Source organism: Lycorma delicatula, chromosome 9, assembly GCF_047948215.1.
Source record: "Lycorma delicatula isolate Av1 chromosome 9, ASM4794821v1, whole genome shotgun sequence".
NCBI lineage: Eukaryota > Metazoa > Arthropoda > Insecta > Hemiptera > Fulgoridae > Lycorma > Lycorma delicatula.
This window is the reverse complement of record NC_134463.1, coordinates 43,014,192-43,034,129: the sequence shown is the minus strand read 5'-3', so window position 1 is coordinate 43,034,129 and position 19,938 is coordinate 43,014,192. Positions and strand designations below refer to the sequence as shown.

The window sequence follows — 19,938 nt, the reverse complement described above, 5'->3', positions numbered from 1 at the left end:
GACTATTCCAATATGCCATAAGATGTAGCCTATAAGTCTGTCTTCTTTTTCCTATATTTTTCCGAATGCTTCTTTCTTCATCAATTTGCCGCAACACCTCTTCATTATTCACTTTATCCACTCAGCTGATTTTTAATATTTTTCTATAGCATTACATTTCTAAAGCTTCTAATCTTTTCTTTTCAGGTACTCCGATCGTCCAAGTTTCACTTTCACATAAAGCTATGCTCCAAACATATACTTTTAAAAAAGCTTTCCTGATATTTAAATTAATTTTTGATGCAAGCAAATTATATTTCTGACTGTAAGCTCGTTTCGCCTGTGCTATTCGGCATTTTTAATCGCATTTTACATACACGGTCATACATGTACAACTATCAGAAATAGATAGTTGTAAGAACGTTCAATTTTTGGTGAACCAAAGTTTCTGCGGTAGCTCATCCTACGTAGTTTACACGAATAACTAGTTATTTAGAAAAAGATTTCAGTTCTTCGAATCATTCTTTAAGTTTAAATGATAATAAATTAAAACGCATACTAGGCGATTTTAGCTGTAGATACAGCTATCTGACAAACTAATGTAAGCAATTATTACTTGTCTTAATAAATTAACCGATTAAATTTGTCCTTATTACGTAGAATAAATCTACTGGAAAGATAGTTTAGTAATTAATAAAATAAAACAAAACAATTATTTCAAATTAATCACATTTTAAAGTCAATGATAGACCTTAACATTCATTTATTTTTACCGGAAGAACTTCTAGAAGCGCTTTATTACATATAACGGTAGGACATGAGCTTCTAATTGAAAATTATCTATATTGTCCTTCCGGTAGGAGGCAGAGCGTAAACACGGAACACGAGTCGGTCATGCACCAAAAAGTAAACAATATAAACGTTTTGATTCTTTTACATTTAAAATACTTGAACTTAAATTAATACACCGGTTGAATAATAACTTAAAATTTACGTATCTTTACATAATATACTTATTTTTAAACAAAATTTCCATTACGTTATATTATTAACAGAAAAATAACAAGATAATTTTGAACGGAATGAATCAAATGTTACAGATAAGTTCAAAAAGCATTTACAAAAAATTGAAAAAACAAGTAGATGAGCATTTCTATTTTAAATCATCAATAGATGAAATAAAATAAATAAATAAATACAATAATGAAAATTAAATCATTACGAACTAATAATTGTTTTAAAAATTACATGAAGATGCTTTACATATTTATATTATTGTACTATTATTATTCATTTTTACTAGTAAAAATTTTATTAATTATCCTAGTAAAAATAAAATTAAAAATCAAAGAAACTAATAAATATTTTTTTGTGTGATAAATAATTAATAAAACATCTAATAATTTAAATAATTGCATAATATATAATTTAAATATATATATATATATACATATATATACTAGTATCCCCGTCACCGGCTTCGCCCGCGCTATTAGGTTGCTAGCGTTTCCCATTGCAACTGTATGCAGATAAGCACTAAACTAAAAAAAATGTCTTTCAAACTCATTTCAAATATATACTTTTTGTTTGCAAAACTTTAACATAAATTTAAAACATATTAAAATGGTAGAAATCAACATTAAAAAACTTTAAAAAGATTGTAAATCCACACGTGTATTAATAAAATCACCCATTACTCTAATTGATAGAAAAGCTAAAATATCCGGAAAAACAAAGTATTGGAGATAAATATAAGCAGACCTGAAATGATTATTTGAGTAGAGCAAATGTCTTAATTTGGATAATTTTGTACAAATTGAAGCTTACGAACAAATAAATGCAAAAATGTAAAAAATTAACTTTTACACGTATAACCCGATAACGCCAAATCGCATGAAAAAAATACATAGCATACGTTAAAAATAATTTCATACGACTCGGCCATTGTAAAAACCTAACCTCTGATTTAAATCTCCTACCAGCAATATAAAGAATCTACAAAAAAGTACTTTGCTATTATCATAATCGTTAAGTGTCGTCAAAATTGGAACTCGAATCCGCATCGAATTGAAAAAACAAACTAAAATCACATAAAATTTAACTTTTAAAGCATGTGAACAAATGAATCCAATGTTGTAAAAATGGAAAAAAGTAACTTTAACGCCGATAACTCGCAACCGTTATGTCGGAGGTCCAAAAAAATTAGCCCATGTTCATCGCAGGGCTTCAAAGTGTAGGTCTGCAAAATTTTAGACAAATCTCTCCGGTAGATCTCGAGTTAAGTTGGAACAGACAGACAAACAAACATTGATTTTTATATATATATAAATTTATACATATATTATAATTAAATATATGTAATATATATATTTATATAATTTAAATACATGCATTTTTAAACTAATTAATGAGGTCAATTTACAATATTATACAGTAAGTTCGGAAAGTCGCTATAGTATGTTTTAGAATTATTTGATACATTCTGTTCTTTCAGTGTTAGGTTGGTTGCCCTGTGAATTTGTTATAAGAGATATCGGATATCCTACCCTAAATAAAGCTGTTAGAAAAGAACTGAAACCTTTCCTCTACAAAGTAATGTGTTCAAGAACTAAAACCTACAGATCATGCCAAAAGACTATATTATTGTTTATAGTTTAAACTTTTTATTGACCAAAATTCCGTAAGTATCTTCGACGTTACGTTTTTTTTTTACAGATGAAGCGTAATTTCATCTGGGAGGGTATATTAATTCACAAAATACATGAATGTGGTCGATAACTAACCCTAATGAATTACACCAAGCGAAAATTTGAGTCTGGATCGGTGGGAGTAGAACGCGCAATCCGGGTACAATCTTTTTTTTTAAATATAGTTAATGGTGATCGTTATTGTACTGTTTTAACAACTTTCATAATTCAGTTCAATCACGGTTGATTCTACCAAGCTGGCGTCACAGCGCACACGGCTAACAGATTGATGACTGTTTTACAAATGTCTTTGGTCAATGAATCATGTTGAGGAGGGCTTTGTGGCCTGCACGATTGTCCAATCTGACACCCCCAGATTACTGTCAATGAGGGGCAGCAAAACAAGCAGTATATCGCAACAGACCACGCACGACTTACGAATTAAAAACCGCAATAACGGTATACGTACGAGACATTCCAATACATCAGCTGGTTAAAGTGTTTGAAGATAAACTGAAATTTGTGCAGTTTTGTATTGATATTGGAGAAGGTCATGTTCAATCATTTTTATGAACTATTCCAGTTACTGTAATATCAGTTTCTATAAAACAATAAAACAAAAATACAGAGTAATTAAAAAAATTACAACACTTCCATAATTCCAGTACACAGCAATTTTCCTAGCATTGTATATATAAGTCGTTAAATGACTTTTCAAACATTAAGACCGAAAAATTAAACAAGTTAATGGTCTTACTTAGAAAGCTTTACTCGAACTTTTATTTTTATTTTTATTTTTTTTGTTTAACCTCCAACATCATCGTTAGGTATTGCTACAGAGGACGAGATGAATGATTTGTGGCGTGTGTGTAAATGCCATGCCTGACCGGGATTCGAACCCGGGACCTCCGGATGCGGATGAAAGGCCGAAATACTACCACTCGCTATCAACATTTAACTTACTTTCTTTTCTTTTTCCTGTTTAGCCTCTGGTACCGTTTAGGTATTACCTCAGAGGATGACTGAAGATGATATGTATGAGTGTATTCTTGTACAGTCTCAGTCCGACCATTCCTGAGATGTGAGGTTAATTGAAACCCAACCACCAAAGAACACCGGTATCCATGACCTGGTATTCAAATCCGTATAAAAGTCCTTTACTAGGACTTGAACGCTGGAACTCTCGACTTCCAAATCAGCGGATTTGGGAAGACGCGTTCACCAATAGACCAACCCGGTGGGTACCAATATTTAACTTGGGAGCACGGAACTCAACGACACTCAACGCGTTTCATAGGCATTCGCTCGCTCAGAATAATGTATGCACTGCATAATCATTTTGAGATGTGTAAACAGTTCCCCTAACCGCCATACACCAATACCTTCTCAAATGATGACGCTCCCTGTAATTTATTTTTTGGTACGAGCCCACCATATCCCCAGTCCTCTACGGAGAGCAGTTAAAAAAATTTTAATGAAATAAGTAGTATTGTGACAGATGATTTTTAAAGGACATCGAGAAAAATAACTTTGAAGAAAATTTCGATTTTCAGATTTCAACAGAAATATCCATTTTGACAGTCCCTGAATCCATTTTGATTAGTTTCGGCGTGACGTCTGTACGTACGTATGTATCTCGCATAACTCAAAAACGATTAGCCGTAGGATGTTATAATTTTGTACTTAGGACTGTTGTAACATCTAGTTGTGCACCTTCCATTTTGATTTCAATCGGCTGGACCAAAAGTATCTAAAAAAGTCCAAAATCCTAATTTGTTTGGATTTTGGACTTTTTTTAACTTCAGTAATAAGTCCTCATTGAGAGCTTTTCAACGATATGTCATAAGTAGAAATTATTTTCATTGGTTTCAGAGTTATAGACAAATAAAATTTAATTAATGAAATATTTGTATCTTACAAGGGAAAGGCATATCGGTTAATCAGACTTTATCTCCTTTTTTTAACTCTTTTTTCTTTTTAATTTAAATATATTCATTTATTAATAATTATTAACCACTAATTGTAAAAAAAAAATTACAATAAATAATAATTCAATAACAATAAAAAAAATCAGAAGTTATTAATGAAATAAAATTTTATGTACTTTTCATTAAAAAAGATGTGTATATGTAATTTAGTAGGCGTACAAGGAAGTCATGTGGTGTCAACATCAGACTTTTTTATTATTATCATCATTTTGATTGAATTTCCAAATGGGATCAAAGCTATGTTAACATAAATAACTACAATAAATCTATGATAACTGATAATAATGACAAAAAAATTAATCACTTCAATTCAATGGGATGATGTATTTTTTAAATTAAAACAAGTTCCATTGTTATGTATATAAAATAAAAGCTAACAATAAACTTCTAATATTTTTCTGCCATCGGCTTTTTATTCTTGTATAGTGGAAAAATAATGAAGCATGAAAAAATTACTTAAGAATTCTCTTATAGGGCGTGGGTAACATATGATAAAGTTTTATTTTAAAAGTATAATTTTATTTTTAAATAAACTAATGTTTAAAAAGTTAAAAAAATTGGCAATTTTTATATTTCCTGCTCCTCTATCTCCAAAATTATCTTCCATGATAATTTTTGATTTTTTTACGTTTATTATGTTAAATGAAAGAAACTAAAAATAAAATTCTACTTAATGGTATACAACCAATAAAAAGTTACTTAAAATGTATTTTTTGGGGATATGGGTGATTCATTATGATGAAATTTTATTGTAATATTAATACGAAAAGTTTATTATTTAAGTTAAGTAATATTAAAAGTTTAATAAACCAAAAAAAGGTTTTGAGAATTAAAAAAAAACATATTTTTAAACTTTGATCGGCTCCCCCATCCCCAGAATTGTTCCCAAAGTACTTTTTTCTTGGGTCGCTTGCACTACAATTATGTCCAGAAAGACATTAAACAATTCGGTTAAAAGATATGCAATAAATAAAAAGATAGATTTTTCGATTTTTGGGGAAAGGAGAGGAATTTGGGGCAATTTTTTTTTTTTAATGTTTAAGATAGCATGCACGCATATAGTGAACTAATATAAAGTGGGATTATGTTTGCAAAATTTTGAGAAAATTATACCAACAAAAAAAAAAATTTACGAGTCTCTGTACAAAATTTTACTTATACTAATTTTACGAGTCTCTGTACAAAATTTCATCAAAATTGGTTTATTTAATCGAAAGTTATTAAAAGGTTCAAACACATCAACATTCGTAGAACGTATGAACACACAGAACGTATGAACATTATCCTGCACTTTTTCTTTTTGTTTTTTGGAATCCCTTGGTTGTGAAACTTGGAGAAATGCAAAAAATCATAGCCCATTTTTTGACTGATTACCATACTACTACTTTCCTTCTTGCAGCATAAGGCTGGAACTATGATGCCAGAAAAGTAAAAACAATAATTTATTCATTTAAAGTAGTTATATATAAGTCGGTCTACGATAAACACTGTTCGGAAGAAGAAAAAAGGCATACGCCAGAATAAAGAAAAGATAATAAAACTGCGTTTTTATAGAAATAAGAAAAAAATAAATGACGTAAGTAGAATACTGAGCGTGACGTAAGACTTTCTGGAATAGTAAAATATGCAATAGTGAATAAAAATATATTATGCTAATAATTTTGACTTAAATGTTTTATTTATTTTCATTACTAATTAACTAAATTATTTATTTCAGTATATTTATTAAATATATTAATATATATATATATATATATATATATATATATATATATATATATATATATATATATATATTAAATTCCCTTATATTTATTTTTATGTAACTTAAAGAAGCCAATTATAAACGTAAACTGTAATTAAATTAGGAAAATCTTTCTTCCTGATGGGTATATCTTTTAATCCTTTAAATATAATATTGACCTTCAAACCTTAAAAGGTATAATGTTTATTTAAGGCGGTAATTATTTTTTTTTCGGTAATTATAACTAAAGTTACACAAAGAAATATATTACTGAATAAGTTATTTTTAATTATACTGTTTAAAGAAGAATATTTTTAGTTGTGGGTAAAGTCTTAATTATTTTCGAAAATATTAACATTTAAAAAAGGAATACTTAATTTATTTTAGTAAATATAGTTATACTTTTTATCCGACTACAACGTGCTTAGAATTATACGTTTGATTACAATGAAATTGTGTGTTTTAACTTAGGTAAAAATTTCAAAATTGTGTGTTTAAACTTAGATAAAATTTAAAAATCTCAGTAATGATATCCGTGAAATATGTTCTTAAACTTCATCAAAATCACACGGATGCTACAGAGTATACGACGATTTAAAATAGAATTACACGTGATAAGAATTATTATCTATTATCCTAAAATTCCACAGTTTTCGAAAAATCTTAAATAAGGGTATCAGATGGTTTTTAATATATTCGACGTAAAATACAAAATTCTGTGTCCAAAAATAAGTTTTTTTTTAGGTTTGTAGTACAATAGCTTTGTTAAATGACTAATAAATGCGGAGATTTACTAACGAAACGTGTGAAGAATTTAACTATGAAAAAATTAGTGTAAATACACCCAATAAAAAGTAAATAAAAACTTTTAAAAATCGGGTTTTTATTGAAATAAAATAGTCGAAAAATAGACAAAAAATCGTATTACCTTTCTGTACCTAATAAACATTCTTTTTAAAAACAAAAACGTAAATTACTGAAAATAGTTTTAATAGAAACCCAAAATTTATAAAAAATATATTAGCTGTGTTTTTATTGTGGTAAATAGTCTTTGTGATCGATCGGTAACAATTCAGATATAATAACGAACTAATTATCTTATTACAAAACTTACTTTATAACAGTTTCTAAAACGGTTTCGGATTTTCGTTCTCCCAGTGTATGAAATGTTATTATATGGATTTGACTAAAAACATGTATTTGTCAACCTGTATTATAATATGCTTTTACGGTTTTTCTAGGGCCCAATAAGAAATTATAATGAATCTTTGGCAGATAAATTGTCGACATTTTAGTAAATAAAATTTAATGTTTATATTAATCCGATAAAAAATAAACGTTAAATATCAGTTTCTATGAAGAAGAGTAATAAAATTTATTACTCTTCGTATTTTCATTTGCAATTTTCCACTTCAATTAATGCAAGAGTATCATGATGTAATAAAACATTCATTCTCTGTTTACGTTCTACTGCATCCTAATTAAAGCAAATCTAAAAAAATTAATAACTAAATGCAAAAAAAAATTGTTTTAATTGTGGTTTATCCGAAACAATTACTCACATCGCAAAGATGATTTAACCCATAGTTTTGTATACAGATACAAAACAAAGACAAAGATACAAATGTTTGTTTTATTTATGTAATAACATGAACTAATAATATTGTTTTATTATTAACACACATGGATATCTTTGTAATAACAAAAACAATACCTCGTAAATTTCTATTGAAAAACAACAAATCGCTTTGCAAAGGCTTTTATTTTTATATTCGAAACAAACGTGATAATTGGAGTGAGAATTGGAGAACGTGAGAAATAGAGTGCATATTCTCAAAGTCATTATCAGAATTAAATTACTGTAACTATTCCAAGAAAAGTTTTACAAGTTAACGGAATTCCACAATACATATTCAATCCCTCTAAATTTTCAAACAGGTAACTTTTCACGTTTAAGTTAAATCAGTTTACTTTTCAAATACATGTATATTATAATGGGTAATCGTAAAAATACATGAGTACAAAGTTTATAATTTTTGTATGAAATTTTATAATGGCAGAGGTTGATGTAAGAATATGTAAAAGTTTAAGAAACTGGCATTTACTAGTCTTTTATTACAATGCTATCTGGTGAAAATTTTTTTAATTTAGCTCTTTTATAATAGTCACCTAACGTTCATAAAAAGAATGAAAAATGACCCAAACACGATTCTAATACTATTAAAATAAAGCCGATAAAAGATAAACCAATGAAAATACAAATTCATATTAGCATGTCGCAGACTACAGTTAAGGTTCACCGCCCTCACAAATTACTTTACTAATTAACCAATCGGAATATTGTGTTTTCCTAATCAATCACAAGCACGAATACTATTGACCAATCAAAAAGTTAATACATCACCCCAATGACAACTGTAAAGGAAGTAACAAATTATTTAACACTAAATTACAACCAATCATATCCCTGTTTTTTTAACCAATCATAAGTTGTGAAATAAACCTGCATTTGGGATATAACAAATTTTGACTGATAAAATACATACACATACCGTCCCTGATTGCTGTTAACACTATATCATACACAATCACAAAAGTTTACATTTTAACGGATACAAAAACTGAGAACTATCCAGACAACAATTAATTCAGATCATATCAAGGTCATATGAGAGAGAATTATCATCAATATTTTTTTTCCGATAAGCATAATAAAATTATTTGTTAACCAGTCCATTTATGATTCAATATTTATATATATACTAATTACGCTTCTTATTTTCATTTGCAACTTCCCATTTTATCATGATGTAATAAAACATTCATTCATTCTCTGTTTATGTTCTACTATATCCTAATTAAAGCAGATCTCAATAATTTAATAGCTAAATTAGGTATATTTTATGAATTCAATTTAATATGTGAAATGATGTACCTGTTGTACTTTTTGACAGATGAAAACAAGAAACTGCATGTAGATGATAAAGTAACATATTAACAGTTTATTTCTTATGTATTTTTAAAGCAACAGCGATATCTTTAGAACTTGAGAGAATAGGGTATATATTTTCTCGGAATTAAGAACTAAATTTACGAAGTCATACTTCTTTTCACGTATTTGTTTTACGAATTGAAAAACCTAAGGGCATATAGTAGAGGTAAAAATTGCTTTTGTTAAGATAATAGTTATTATTTTTTCTGCTAAGATCACTATAGTTTTCACTTGTTCGTTTTTCTATTTTCACTTGTTCGTTTTCTGTTGAACGCCAAGTAAATCATCGTTTGATTCAGTGTAGCCCAGACACTAATACAAAACCCACCGATTTGGTCTAGTGGTGAACGCGTCTTCCCAAATCAGCTGAATTGGAAGTCGAGAGTTCCAGCGTTCAAGTCCCAATAAAGGTAGTTACTTTTATACGGATTTGAATACTAGATCGTGGATACCGGTGTTCTTTGGTGGTTGGGTTTCAATTAACCTCACATTTCAGAAATGGTCGAACTGAGATTGTACAAGACTACACTTCATTTACGCTCATACATATCATCCTCTGAAGTAATACCTGTACGGTAATTCCTGGAGGCTAAACAGGAAAAAGAAAAGACACTAATACAAGGCGAATTTCAAGTCGCACTGGTTTGTTAAAAAACAAAGTGGGACGCATTCTAAGAAAGAAAATCTTTATCCTTTCCGCCCGTAGAAGGGTCAGAATTTGCCATTAACAGATTACCCTAGCGGATAAACTTCTATCATTGGCTTCTAAACAACGCTGATATGGTAAATTAATTTTATTTACTTTTGAAGCCACTTTGACGAGAACGAGAGTCTTCAGTCATAAAAATAATAATTTATGGAGCAAAGACAATCTGCATGGTACTGTGAAAACTAGTTTCCAACATAAATTCTACATTAATGTTTGGTCTGGCGTTATTTATGGCAAAATTCTGTGACTGTTTGCTTTCAGTGAAAGCATTACTGAAGATGCATACTAACATTTCTTGAAAAATAATTTACCGGCTCTTTTGGAGGATGTACTTTGTACCTTTACAAACAAAATTGAAAATGATTTTCCAGCGCGTTAGTGCAAAGCCACAATTTTCTTTATTAGCTACAGATCATTTAAATGCTAATTTTTTAAACTGGATTGGAAATGGTGGACGAATAGATTGGCCACCACATCACTGAATTAATGCCACTAGATTACTTCTTTTGTAGCCATATAAAAACGATAATATACCAACAAAAAGTTAATACTAAAGAAGAGTTATTCATTAAAATAACGAAATTCTATTGAATTTTTACTAAACGATCCTGAGATGATACGGAATGCCACCGGAAATATTTTACGTCAGGCAGAAGTGTGTACGTTGTGAAGGAGGGAATTTCGAACAATTACTGTAACTTAGGTTTGTTATTCTGTTTTCATTTATCATTTTATGTATTTAATTTTTTTTTTTTTTTGCTGTATTAAGAATAATATTTACTAGGTACAGAAAGAATAATACGATTTTATGTTTATTTTTCGTCTGTTTTGCTTTAATAAAAAAACGATTTTTAAACGTTTTTTTTTTTTACTTTTTATTTGGTGCATTTACATTACATTTATGAGAATTATATTCTCCACAAGTTTCGTTACTAAATACTCCTATTTATTAGTCGTTTAACAAAGCTATTGTACTACAGACCTAGAAAAATCTTTTTTTCGACACCAAATTTTGTGTTATCTTAAAAACTACTGGAGTTACAGCTCTGCGACCTATTTTATCCTATTTCCTAGCTCAAATTATATAAGAAACCATCAACTTTACTCTTTAATTTGGGTCCCAAATGTTACTCGAATACAAAGCATTTCCAGACCTACTTTTCCAGAACTTTTTTATTATTTTCACCAGTTGAACATCTCTTGAAAGTTTCTTTGTGGGACACTCTGTATATCATCATTTCCAACTACTACGATCTTCTGCCAGTTCAATACAATATATTTGATGACATCATCAATCCAACAAGCCTTTGGTTTTATCGTGGACGTTTAACATCTGGAGGTATCGGTTTAAGTGCTGATTTAGTTCATCTGCCATCAGCTCTTCTTTTACATGGTATGTGGTCTTATGTAGCAAGGCCCCACACACACACACACACACACACATATATACACACGAGTATTAACGTCAGATAGAACAATGTACACTTTTACTCAAATAATTATTACCGCTTTATATAATTTTTGTTTATTTTTTCTTGCGTAATAAATAGTAATAATTATGTAGTCTAATTTAAGAACATAAAAATATGAACATTAAGATATTATAATTTGACTTGGCTAGCGTTACAAAATAAATAGGACAATTACGAAAACCTTCGACTAACAAAGACAGCAATTATCTTATTATATTGTACTTTCATGAAACATGAAAGTCTTTCTCATCTTTTTTGTATTTACTTTTAATTACTACAAGTAAAATATTTTCCAATGAATTTAGAATAACATTTTTGTAAAAAAAATTATCAAAAAACTATCCATGTTTTTAATAATTCATAAAAAACAAATTGATTTGTATCACTTATTTATTTATTTATTTTTATTTTTTTGTTGACATAATGAAACTTTTTAACCAAAAATACGTTTGATGTGAATAATTTGAGATATTATGCTCTGAATGTGATTAAAAACTGTGGGTGTATAATTTTACATGTTAAGTCTCATAAATACGCGGAGGCGCTCTTCAACACAGCTCAGAGTATCAACAAAACATACGAACAAGAACTTTAGTTTTAACCGATACAAATCTGATTATAATAAAAAAATAATGTTACTAGTACATAAAGAAATTACAATCTCAGTTATAAATAACTGACTGATTAAGTCTTGTTTAATTATTCAGTTATAAATAACTGAATAATTAAACAAAATTTTAGCCTAGTCAGGTTCACTACTTGCGGTAAAAAGCCTAATTAGGTAAAAAATTACCAGAAGACGAATATCATAATATATATCCGACGAAATTAATTAATCTGTTACTAAATTCTTCCATCTTCATTTTTTCTTAAGACCTTTTAGTTTACAATTTTATCCACCGACATAAATCTAACCATTCTCTTTTATTACCATATTCCAGTATTCTCTATTCTTTTCCATTTTGCTTTTTCTTCAACTATATTTCGCTACCATAAAAAGCCACACTTCACTCAGATATTTTCAAGAATATCTACCCAATTCTTAGATTAGCATACTACATTTCATACTAACATAATTTTTTCTTTGAAAGCACACCTTCCTCGTACAAGTCTGCTTTAATCTTTACCTTACTTTGTGAAGTATATTTACTTAGTAAAATTATAAAGGATAGACGAATTACATCCTCCGTCCTTCCTTTGGTTATATATCATTACTTTTCTTTAGTCTTATTTATATTCAAATAGAATTTCTTTTCTATCAACATATTCAGAACATACAGAATTTTCCTTAATTATAGAACGGTATAAATAAATGGGTTCCACAAAAAAAAAAAAAAAATACCTGGCTGCTAATTTAAGTGTTATGTCACCCATACAAACGGGTGGTCGGGCAAATGGTAATCGTCTACAATAGAAAACTTATAATTGAGATGAGTTTTTATTTTCATGTTCTGTCACTTTTTGTTTTAATAAAATACTTTTTTACCGACTATTCGAAGAAACGCACGGTACTACTTTCGTTTGCATATTGGGAGTGGGGAATGAAAATTAATTTTCTCGGCAGGCCGGCCAGGCCTGCTGCTCCAACGGGGATGTTGACATCCGCCGAGAGGTCTTGCGCACGCTCTTTTATTGGAGCCTGAGAGTCGTGGGGCCGCAGCGCCGCTATGGTGGGAAAACTGCGTTGCGCGGCGGTAGTGATGCTTGTATCAGCGCGTCCGTATACTGTGCGCCATTTCACATCTGAATTGCTATACCGTGCTATACCGCCGATATTAAATTAGGCATATATTTGGTAACAATATATATACACGAGGGCTGTCCAGAAAGTAACTCACGTTTTGAAATAAAAAAAACAAACAAATAAAAAAAATTAATTTTATTTTATACATTTGAAAGGGACATTCTTAAACTATTTTTCTGCACAATCACCATTTAAGGAGGCACTTATCATATCGATGCAAAAGCTGTTCAATTCCTTCTCTGTAGAAATCTGCCTCCTTAGATTTTTAGCACAAAACTTGTGACAACGAAGCTTCCCCGACACAATTTCATGCAGTAAACTTCGTGAAATTTTGGGGAAATGAAGTAAGAGTTTCGTAATCGTAATGCGGCGATTTTCACGAATTTTATCGTTGATTTTCATTGTCAGTTCATCAGTCACAAGGCTAGGCAGACCACTGCGGTACTACTCATCATGAATATTGGTGCAGTCATTTTAAAACTGAATGCACCACTGCCTCACACCACCATCACTCATTATTCCATTTCCGTAAGTTACAAAGTTGCCGATGGATTCCAATTGCTTTGAGGTGTTTTGCCAGTAAAAACCTAATCACTGAATGCACTTCACAACTCGCGGGATTTTCTATTGAAGCGCACATTTCAATAATTCACAACGAACAAAGTAGAAAAATCACAGTCCACAGGCTACGACAGCTTGATACGTACTGAGTGTAGAAACGTTTTGACACCAAGATGGCGGCTCTATATCCACCCACCTCCATGCTAGGCACAAACGTAAATTACATACTGGACCGCCCTCGTGTATATATATATATATATATAGAGAGAGAGAGAGAGAGAGAGACCTATACATAAATTTTCGTGGCTCAAAAATATCCAAAACTATTTAATCAATTTAGATATGTTGTAGTAGTATATCTGAAGATATGCTTGTAAAAATTGGTTGAGCGTATTCCTGAGAAATTATTTCAAGTTAATAACATATGTAACTTTTTTTGAGTTGAGATACTCGAAAGAAGGCGTTAGCTTGAAGAATGGTTGAGTCATTCTTGAGTACGCTCAGTTTAAAGTAAAAAACAATTGAGGTTGTGTTCACTGTGTAGTGGTGTATTTTTCATCGTCCTTATGCAGTGAGTCAGAGTGAAGAGTGAGTTGGAACTTGATGTTTGTATGTAGGATATACTGGTTAATCGAATCTATATAGTGCGATGTACTCTGAAAATCAGTGCCTTTCTGACCGTGAAATAGTGATGGCGTCGGAAACGAAAAGTCTGTCTTCTTGGGCAGAAGTGACCAATAATTTTTTTAATATTATAATTTGTATTTTAAATACTTAACAAAGAATAACAATTGGAAAAATTTTAATTTCTAGCCATTTTCTTTTAATTTTGGTAATAATTTTGGATCCGAAATCTCGGTTTTTACACGGAAATTTATGGTATACATATATAAAAAATTGGACAGAAGTTACTACACGATTGAAGAATTAAATTTTAGTTATTTCTCAACCTATTTTATTAATTCCTTTCGTAAATATTTATGAGATTTGCCATGGAGAAGTACATGACTCGGAAAAGCAAAAAATAATTTTATTTTATTTTGAAAACTAATCTGTTCTTACACAAAGAGCACATCATCGTCGTTAAAAATATTCCCGAGACATCATCCGTTCGAGGTGCCAAACAAAGTTTCCAAGAATATTCTCCATTTCAGATTTACCATAATCTCTGAGAAACGAGGATTTGTGTGCAAAAATCCGGGAATATCAACTAGAAGACGTTAAGGAAATATGATTTTCCCGTAGATCAATGATACATATTTCTTCCCATATAAGACCCACAGTACAATTATTAAAAACGATACACTTTCGATAACGACTAGCTTTTGATATCTATTTTTAGAAATTAACAAGAAGAAAAAATAGGTTTCATCACAGACTATTTATTACTGACGAAGCCCTAAGATTACTAACCCGTAAACGACATAATCTATTGGCAGGACTGCAGAAATTGAAGTCATAAAAGTACAGGAATTCCACAACGACATAAAAATGGGTTTGTTCAACGAATAATGTTGTCCAGATAAGCCCATTTCTATCCAAATGGTTTCATGAATAATCAGAATTACAAAATTTGATGAATTTTTAAGTAATACTAATTATTTATTTAAAAACCCTTGAATTTTCTCCATCTCATTCATCTTGTACGCAGAATGTGCTCAAATTTTAACTAACGTTTCTATATACCTTCACGTATTTTTCGTAATATTGTTTCATGTATTTATATTTTAAATAATTAATTTTATACGGACTTTAATCAAATGTATTTTTTTATTTTTAAATTTATTGTATTTTTTGTGCTGCTCTGATAAAGATTTTACCACGATTCGCTTTGGTCCATTCACCCAATTGAAAGAGCAGTCCATTTTTACTTCCTTGTACGAAAAAAGGATATATTGTGATCACGAAAAATCTCAGTTTTCAGATTTCAACAGAAATATAAATTTTGACCATCCCATTTTGACTAGTTTCGGCGTGACAACTGTACGTACGTATGTATGTATGCTCGTATGTATGTACATACGTATGTATCTCGCATAACTCAAAAACGATTAATCGTAGTATGTTGAAATTTTGGATTTAGAACTGTTGTAGCTGTTCACCCTTCCTTTTGACTCCAATCGACTGGACCAAAAGTATCCAAAAAAGCCCAAAATCCAAAAGAAATTGGATTTTTTTACTTTTTCTTAACGCAGTAATAAGCTCTCATTGAGAGCTTTTCAACAAAAATATATCGTAAGCGGTACTTTTTTCCAGAGTTATAGCCAAATGGAATTTTAATTAATGAGGATCTTACAAGGGGAAGGCACATCGATTAGAATTCGACTTCATCTTCTTTTTTTTAACTTTTTTTTTAATTTAAAAAGATTTATTTATTAATAATTATTAACCTCTGATTGTAAAATAGATTACCATAAATAATAATTCAATAATAACAATAATAAAAAAAGTAGAAGTTATTAGTAAAATAAAATTTTATACACTTTTCATTTTAAAAGAAATGTGCAATTTAATAGACGTACAAGGAAGTCATGCGATGTCCACATCAAATTTTTTTATAACGTGATGAAACATCGACTGCTGTGGCTATTTTGTCCAGTGGAAATTTGTAGCGTATAAAAAATGCCATGACTGACTGGGGTTCTAATCCGAGACCTCTGGATGAAAGGCCAAAACGATACCACAACGCCCTTTTTTCAGACCCTATTGCCCTTTTTTCAGAGATCGCCCTTTTTTCAGACTTAATAAATTTTTAAAATAATACGTGAGTTTTGTCTTGCCTTTATTTTTTTAAATTAATCTTTTTGCTGACATCATGATCCCTGTATGAGTAGTAGAAATACTATTAAGACGAAAGAATTTTTTACTGTATTATTAAATATATTATTTTATTGTACAGAATTTAAAATTATAGTTTTACAGTTTATTTAATATAATATTTAAAACTACATTTTCAACAAAGATAGGAAATTCTTTATTTTCCCCCTTTAGAATAAAAAATAAGATGTAAGGAAATACGCTTAAGTAAAGGAAAGCAATAATAAACTTAATAAGCTTCGTGTTATGTAGATTATATTTATATACTACTTTATAATAAAACCGGTTTAAAATCGACCAAAAATTAACAAAAATAACGAGGCAAACTACAATTTTTAAAATTTTTAGTCGAGTTAAAATGACACGTAAAAAAATTTTAAGTGGGGAATATAAGTAACAAACCTCTCCCTACTACTTAATTCCCCTCTCTTGAAGTAATGTTCTCTCTCTCACTCATATATACTCTTTGTTTCAACAACCTTACGACTACAACAACCACAAATAGAACTGAAGTCGTGTAGCGAACAGAACGTAAAAGAGGTTAGCGATAACAGTCGAAGGTGTACCTTCGAATAAGCGCCATCGACTCCTTATTTAATTAACTGATTAATTACTCAGTGTAATATAACTGAAGTCGACAACCACCAGAGATATCTATAACACCTATAAAACAACGGGCTGCATATAGAAAAAAAAAAAAAAAACAGGTAATTTTTTTTATTAATATATAATCATTTTACAGAATTATATAGTACACAGTATAAAATGTAAATTATAGTTATTTATTAAAAAAAATTAACATTTACTTATCTTATTTTTTATATTTTTTTATCTTTTTTTTTTTGAGGATTTTATGGTTACAGTGGACCACTTTAGTCAACTCTGGTTCTTCTTTTCTTTTTCTTTTTTTTTTGTTTGCTTCCCAGTACTTTTTTCATTCTGTCAGATCTTGCTTTTCTGAGTTTTTCTGAAAATTTCATCTATTATTATTGTTCAGTTTTGTCTATTACCTTAATTTTTTTAAAAAGATATCCTTAAGAAATGATAAAATTAATTTTATACATTTATGTTGTAGCCTAATGTTTTTAATTATCACTATTAATCTGTTCCCCTTTTTTAAATTTGTTATTTATTCGATCATATAAAATTTAACAAAATAATAATAATCCGAATAAAAAAATAATAAATAAATAATTTATCTATAAAGCTTAATTATATACCTCTCCCCCTTATTAAAATTAGGTATAATTAATATAAATTTTAAATGAATTATATTAAAGGGAAAATCATAACCGATAGCAAAATGGTACGTGATAATTTTTAAAATAAAATTATTGTGCCCGTTATTAATAAAATTAAGCGCCGTTTCGGATTTTTAGTTTTGTTTTATAAGAAAATTAAATAAACTATTATATTATAAAACCGTTTCAATAATTTTACATATTTTCATATAATCTATAATTTAATAACATTTTAACTTTTATCGTTGAAAAAGTTGATTATCAAAATGATAAATTACATCGAATGATAAATTTAAATCGTTAGTTTTATACAAGATGTTAATAAAGTATAGAAATCCTTAAATAACTTTTCAACGGTTAAAAATAGAAAAATTAATTTAACAATTATACCAACACAAGAAACTATTCATTTTTTTGTTTGTTTGTATGTACCATTGTGTTCCCAAGCACCCAGGGTTGCCTAATGAGGGGCGGGTAACTCAAATATTTTATTTTAAATGGAAAGGATAATAGGGTTGTGATATATCATTTTAAAGTACATTGAAAAACAAAAATTTTGACGTAAAACTTTCGAGTTACTCACATACCCTTAACCAAAATGTAGACGAAGACCACACCAAATGTTCCCATCTCAAAACGATCTATTTTTCACCTTTATAATCGAATATGTCTTTCAACCTGAAGATTCTGGGTTTGAATTCTGATAAGGCTTCGAATTTTTCCTACATTACAAAATTCATTTTTCATTAGTAACTGTAATAGGGCAGTTTGCTGTAGTTACTGAAATCATAGATATATTAGTACTGACCACTTTTACATTATTACTAGAACACTTTCAGATTAAATGTTAAAATATTCAATAATTATGATTTTGGTTCGGGTTGTCCTAGTATGAAGCTTTTTGTGGCAAAATCATTGTTTTTCAATGCTGTTCAAAATGATTTGTTTCAGTGTTACAACTCCATTTAAGATTTTTGAGTTGCTTCCCATGGGATCGCCCTGAGAGCTAGGGGTGTGGTAGTTTCATACCGAAAAATAGATCGATTAGAGTAGAAGTATTTTATATATAAATGTATACACACACACACACACACACACACACACACACACACACACACACACACACACACACACACACACACACTCACATACATACTGTCATAATAAAGCTTGAGAACAAAATATATTCCCAATAAATTAAATATATAAAATGTAATAAAAATAATTTTAATGGTTAATCGGAGGTTGTTTCTCAGAATTTTCAAACTGAAATAAGGGTCGTATAATTCCTCATTCCTCATCTAAAATTTCCTTTTTATTATTAAGAGTTTCAAAATGGCGATCTAAATTAAAAATTTTAAACATTTATTTGGCATAGAGTGAAAATAAAATTTTCAGAATCAGTGCTTTTTTAAGCATTCAATTGTTGTTTTCAATATTGATTGTATATAAATATATTTATAATATACTAGTATTAACTCGTGGCTTCGCCTGCTCTATATGGATATTTGCGTTTCCATTCGCGATCTGTTTTTTATTATTTTATGTTTTTTAATCAAGTAACCGGAAGCAGGTACAACCAATCGTGTCGCACATACAACAGTGGCAGAATCTGTAATGGTTGAGCCGCCGGGCCATAAACCATCACACCCCTTAAAAAAATTGAAATTAAAAAAAAAACCGAAAATTTTTAAATATTTTTCTGGAGAGTTTTGCAAACCCAAATCTAGAGAATATAATCTCGTTTAGTTTAGTAAGAAATAGAGAAAATTTGCAATCATTATTTAAAATGTGTTACGTTTCTTCACCCCTTTCTACGTCGAATTACGAAAAATTGGTTTTAGATATTCAAATGAATATTAAACACACCAAAAAATGAAGTAAATATTTTTGATTTGGTACCGAAAAATTAAAAAATCCATTTTAATCTTCAACTCAGTATTTAAATAATCTAGAAATTGGTTTTTAAATATTCACATATACACGCACTAAAAAATCAAGTTC

The 19,938-nt window shown here is 29.4% G+C and overlaps 2 protein-coding genes across 3 annotated transcripts in view; both read left to right on the top strand.

Annotated features, from left to right (window-relative positions):
* Positions 1-19,938, top strand: part of LOC142330499 (multiple inositol polyphosphate phosphatase 1-like) — a 461,575-nt gene that overhangs the window by 224,881 nt on the left and 216,756 nt on the right. The window lies entirely within an intron of this gene.
* LOC142329998 (alpha-tocopherol transfer protein-like) overlaps positions 17,172-19,938 on the top strand; it is an 89,023-nt gene continuing 86,256 nt past the window's right edge. Inside the window, exon 1 of one of the 2 annotated variants that reach the window (XM_075375000.1) lies at positions 17,172-17,396. The gene's annotated coding sequence lies outside the window, so the exon portion shown is untranslated. Of the gene's footprint in view, positions 17,401-19,938 lie in introns of both variants that reach the window. The other variant, XM_075374999.1, reaches the window with a different exon arrangement.